Source organism: Alternaria conjuncta (assembly GCF_024043145.1).
Source record: "Alternaria conjuncta strain BMP 0040 chromosome Unknown scaffold_76, whole genome shotgun sequence".
Classification (NCBI taxonomy): Eukaryota; Fungi; Ascomycota; class Dothideomycetes; order Pleosporales; family Pleosporaceae; genus Alternaria; species Alternaria conjuncta.
Genome location: NW_026250165.1, coordinates 1 through 5,817, shown reverse-complemented (window position 1 = coordinate 5,817; position 5,817 = coordinate 1). Strand labels below are relative to the sequence as shown.

At 28.1% G+C, this 5,817-nt stretch overlaps 5 non-coding genes across 5 annotated transcripts; all 5 read left to right on the top strand.

Annotated features, from left to right (window-relative positions):
- The first annotated feature begins 2,563 nt into the window (after positions 1-2,563).
- J4E85_011749 lies at positions 2,564-2,636 on the top strand. The gene has a single exon. It is a non-coding gene; the product is annotated as a tRNA-Val (tRNA).
- A 32-nt stretch (positions 2,637-2,668) lies between these two features.
- J4E85_011748 lies at positions 2,669-2,740 on the top strand. Its single transcript has one exon. It is a non-coding gene; the product is annotated as a tRNA-Lys (tRNA).
- Positions 2,741-3,394: 654 nt separating this feature from the next.
- On the top strand, positions 3,395-3,466 carry J4E85_011747. Its single transcript has one exon. It is a non-coding gene; the product is annotated as a tRNA-Asp (tRNA).
- A 928-nt stretch (positions 3,467-4,394) lies between these two features.
- On the top strand, positions 4,395-4,466 carry J4E85_011746. The gene has a single exon. It is a non-coding gene; the product is annotated as a tRNA-Ile (tRNA).
- A 4-nt stretch (positions 4,467-4,470) lies between these two features.
- On the top strand, positions 4,471-4,542 carry J4E85_011745. The gene has a single exon. It is a non-coding gene; the product is annotated as a tRNA-Arg (tRNA).
- The last annotated feature ends 1,275 nt before the right edge of the window (positions 4,543-5,817 follow it).

The window sequence follows — 5,817 nt, the reverse complement described above, 5'->3', positions numbered from 1 at the left end:
TTCTAGCAATTTATTTAAAAAAATTTCGTCGAAAAAAAAAATAAAAATCAAATATAACCCCCCCCCCCCCAAAAAAAAAAGTTCCTCAGCGTGTTATTTAACTTTTTTTTTTACATATATAAATATAGTAAAAAAAAAGTAAGAAGAAAACTGAGGCTGCTGCGCTGAGAAGACGCCGAGGCTAAATTTATTTCAAACTATGGTACAAATAATTATAGAGGGCAGTTTATACCTCATGTTTAAATGATTATTTGTTAATGGCTATTATAATAGTAAGATAGACTAGATTTATTTTTACTTATATAATAGCTATATAATAGTTATGAAAAGGGTAAAGAATAATTTTAAATGTTATATATAGTTAATGAAATGACATTTAGTGGTTATAGTGTAGTTAATTTAGATTTATTGTACATTATTGCTATCTTATTAGGTATATTAGTTATTATTAGTAAAAATCCTGAAAACACATTCTTTGGGATCAAACCATCAAATTCCGGGGACCCCTTAAAGCTTTATGATACCAAGCAATAGTTGAAAAACTATTAGTGGATGAACTAATCACTCATGTATGGTAATAAGTCATAAGATGATCCTTTCTATTATATTAGTTTCTTTTTTTTAAAAAAAAAGAAACAAACTAAAGGAGAAATAGGCAATCGCGGATCTAAATCAGTAACATAATTACTGTAAAAGAGCAACGATTAGACGGTGGTTAGTAGTAGTATTAGAGTAAATAATATTACTACTTAAGGTATAGTCTACATATAAAAAAAGAAGATATGTGGATATAAAGAATCTTAATCTAAATTTACTTAAGTTTTATTTTGATTTAGACTCAGATGGTGTATCCTCCTCCTCTAACCATAACAATACTCTGTTACAATCCCATGTATCCCAACCTCACCAATTAAATGGTCTCTTAATAAGGTCATATCATACGAAATCTTTAAGTAGCCTACATACTCCTTTAGAGTTAAATCCTTGATTTATAACAGGGTTTGCTGATGGGGAAGGTTCATTCTCATTAAGTGTTAGAGATATAGACATGCTTACTAAAAAAGGAAGAGTACTCTATGTATTTTCAATAGGATTACATAAGAAAGACGAAGATATATTAAGAAGTATCCAATCTACTCTAGGGATAGGAAAAATATATACACAAGGAAAACAAGGAGTACAATTCCGCGTGGAATCTAAAAAAGAATTATTGATTTTAATAGAACATTTTGATAAGTATCCTTTAATAACCAAGAAAAGTAAAGACTTCCTATGTTTTAAAAAAGCGATTTTCTTGATAAAAAACAAAGAACACTTAACAAAGGAAGGTTTACTAAAGTTAGTTTCTCTAAAAGCTTTAATGAATAAAGGTCTTACTAGTGAATTAAAAGCTGCCTTTCCTGATCTTGTTCCAGCAAATGAACTAGGAATATCTGATTCAACTCTATCTCCAGATTTAATCATAGATCCTTGTTGATTAGCAGGGTTTGTATCAGCGGAAGGTTGTTTTATCATCAGTATACATAAATCTACATCTGTAAAAATAGGATATCAAGTACAGTTAAGATTTGTACTAAGTCAACACATAAGAGATAAAGAGTTATTTGAATATTTCGTAAAATACTTAGGATATGGTTATATAGCTGTAGATAGAAAAGCGGTAGATTTCATAGTTACGAATTTTTCGGATTTAAAAGATAAATTCTTACCTCTATTACACTTACAACATCCCATAGTAGGTTATAAATATTTAGATTATTTATATTTTATGCAGGCTGTAGAAATGGTGCAAAAAAAACACCATTTAACAGAAAAGGGATTAAATAAACTACGTGAGATACAAGTATCCATGAACAGTGGAAGAAATAACACACCTTCACAAGATACCGATTCAGGTACAACAGATTAAACTATGTGTTTTGTGTGTGTGGGTGATATAAGAGGGATGCTTCGCGGCTTAGCAGTTAAAGAGAATATTATAGAGGAGGCTTTTTTTTTTACTTGTGATAGTATCGGTTTTATTTTTAATAGGTTTATTTTTATGTATATCTGCTTATTTAATTCTAACAGGATTAAACTTTATAGGATTATCATACTTATTAGTATATGTTGGGGCAGTATCTATCTTATTTTTATTTATATTAATGTTAATAAATGTTAGAATATCTGAACTATTAATAGATAGTATTAATAGTATACCTTTAGCTATATTAGTAGGTAGTTTCTTTAATTATTTTGTAAATAATGTTTTACCATATATGGTTATGACTAATAATTTACTTTATCATTTTAGCATTAAAAAAAATTTAACGAATGTTACATCTGTGTCATGAGATGGATATTTAGCAGAAACTTCTCATATAACAAGTATAGGAAATATACTGTATGGTAATTATTCAATATGATTAATAATTACATCCATTATATTATTACTAGCGATGGTTGGGGCAATAGTTATAACTCTAAAGCCACAAACGAATGCAAAATAATAAAAAAATAATAATGATAGTACGTCTTTCCTTTTTGTTTCTTAAAAAAAAAGAAACTTTTTAAACAAAAAAAAAAGGAATTAGCTCAATTGGTAGAGCATCCGTTTTACACGCGGCAGGTTAAGTGTTCGAATCACTTATTTCTTATTACTTATATATGGTAAGTAAATATATTTATAGAGATCTTAGCTTAATGGTAAAGCGTATGACTTTTAATCATTCTCATAAGGGTTCAAGTCCCTTAGATCTTAAAAAACATACACGGCTATAGGTTAATGGTAGACCATTCATTTATTTAAGTAATACCATCTAATTAAGCAATATCGTATTTCTAATTAGAGAAAGTTAATCTATATAAGCAATAAATAGTTAGATGAAGTATTAATGCCTAATACTGTTAACATTGTGAGGTTATAGGCTGCAAATCTTTACTAACTACAGGGTAAGATTAAATATAATAAACAATTCAAAAGTAAGGTTGATTAACTACCAACCAAATTTCAATATAAGGCATATAATATCCTTAGGTTTAGGTTTATTGCTATTGTTCCTATTGCTATTGTTTCTGTTTGTTTATTTTTTTTTTTTCAAATGAAAAAAAAAAGAAACTAAACAAAGATACAGGTTTATCTCACGAGTTTTCATCTGTTTGTTTATTTTTTTTTTAAGCTGCGTAATTTTTTTCTAGCAATTTCCACGAAATTGCGTCGAAAAAAAAATAAGAGGAAAAAAGATTAAAAAGTTAGAGCATTTTATATAGGAATATGCATTAAACAATAGTAATAAATAGAAAGAATTCGCCTCCGGGGATTTTATTAAAACAAAAAAAAAACGGCTATAGGATAATGGTTAGTCCAATCGTCTTCCAAACGATGTGTACCGATTCGACTTCGGTTGGCCGTATAGGGTCAGTAACTTAATGGTAGAGGACTTTCTTGTCACGAAAGTAGATATCGGTTCAAGCCCGGTCTGACTCGTACTCTATTATAATGAACTTTATAATTCTATTTTTATTTTTTAATTTCATACTCTTCCACTCTCTATTTAACTTTTACAATCTACTAAGTTAAATTCTTTATAAAAAGCCATTCTACACTTAACTTTTCAGTTTTATAGTTAACATCCATACTACACTTAACTTTTAAGTTATATAGTTAACATCCGTTATAGGTTTAACTTTCATAGTTAACTCCAATTCTAGTAAAATTTTTTATAAATTTTATACAATTCACACCGCAAAAGGAAAAGTTGCTATAGGTAAGGCGAGATATTTGCTAAATATTGTGTTTAACACCTGGTGGTTCAAATCCACTCTTTTCCGAATATAGATATAATATTTATACACATCTGAAGGGATAAAGTTTTACACATCTAAACGGATAAAGTTTTTACACATCTAAACGGATAAAATTTTCACGCAGCTAAAAGGATAAAGTTTTTACGCAGCTAAAAGGATAGAATTTTTACACATCTAGACAGATAGTATACGTTATACATAATTACAATAATTTCATTATTTTGAATGTAGTATTTATGTAATATATTTATATTTGTTAAGTCTTCATTAGGTAATTATATTGAAAACAATAACAAATCTTTTAAAGGATTAATAAATAGTCTAGTTAATTTCAAAAATCGGGTTATTAACATTAGTATCGTTTAATTTTAAACATCATTTTATATAAAATGATAGTTCAATTTTATATAAGGTGTTATTAATAATTTTAAAAAAGAGTATAGTTTAATTGGTAAAATAGGAAGCTTCAAACTTCAAATTTCCAGTTCAAGTCTGGATGCTCTTGTTATAATATAATGAAAAAATTTATAAGCTTATATACTTTTATTTAATACTTTTAAGTAATCTTTCCATTGTTTTAAATTTTCATATACTATATGTGTTATAAAGGTTCCTTAGCTTAATAGGTAAAGCGCATTCTTGATAAGGATGTGATCGACGTTCAATTCGTTGAGGAATCAAAAAGGTGCGTTAGTTAAATTGGTATAACCACATGCTACGGACATGTTCTTACAAGTTCGAGTCTTGTGCGCACCTGCACTTTAAGTATTTATAAGCTATTTCATTTATTAAAATCCCCGGAGGCGAATTGTGCACACCTATACTACCCCCCCCCCGCAAGCTGGCGGTTATTTTTTTTTTCTTTTGCTTAACTGTTTGTTTATTTTTTTTTATAAAAAAAGAAACTAAAGCAATAAACCATTGAGAAAAAAAAAATTAGCCCTCCAGTTTCTTTTAACTTTTTGATGTATATAGGATATATCCTACAAAAAAAGTAAGAAGAAAGAGGGGCTGTAATTTTTTTTACATAGGATATATGCAAAAAAAAGAAATAACTGGGAAATATGAACAATATATTATATCTTTTTTTTTATAGTTTCTTTTTTTTCTGTTAAAAAAAAAAAGAAACAAACAGAACAAATACAAACGGTTTGGACCCCCCCTCTTTCAGGGGGGGGCCTAAAAAAGAGAATTGACTGAGTGGTTTAAAGTGATAAGCTTGAAACTTATTTGATTGAAAGATCACATCCGTTCGAATCGGATATTCTCTGTTATATCTTTATAGATTCTCTTTTTTATTTTTATAAATAGATTATCTATCCCACAATATAAAGATATTATCTTGTATTTTTATAAATAGATTATCTGTTATACAATATAAAGATAGTATCTATAGTTAAATAGTACATTGTATAAACAGGTTAGAGCCAGGTTGGTTAGGCGCCTCATTTGGGTTGAGGAATTGTTATGTTCGAATCATAATAACCTGAAATGGGATTTTAAATCACTTTTATATAAAAATATATAGTAATGTATTGGATATGTAATGTATTATTTCATAATGTTATTACCTTATATATTTAGATTATAGATTATAAGGATTAACTTTATGGCTAGTATATAAAGAGACTATTATAGAATAATTAAAGGCTGTATATTAAACCATTAGTACCGTAAAAATGATGGCTTAGTTATCGTTTATTAGGGAAAAGGGTAGAAGAATTTCTATAAAAAAAAACGAAGTGAATTGAAGTATCTTATTAGCTTCAGGAAAATAAATCAAACGAGATTCTATTAGTAGTGTGAATGAAAATAGATATAGGCTTAAAGTAAAATGGATATATCTGTTTGAATATAGGGGAACCTTCCTCTAAGCCTTAATATAATATACAAGCGATAGAGAATAGTACTGTGAAGGAAGTATGTAAATAGTAGTCTTATAAGCAGCTCAAGGTAAGTTTAATAAACATATGAGAGCGTACCTTTTGTATAATGGGTCAGCAAGTTCTAGTTAGATGCAAGCAAGTAGTG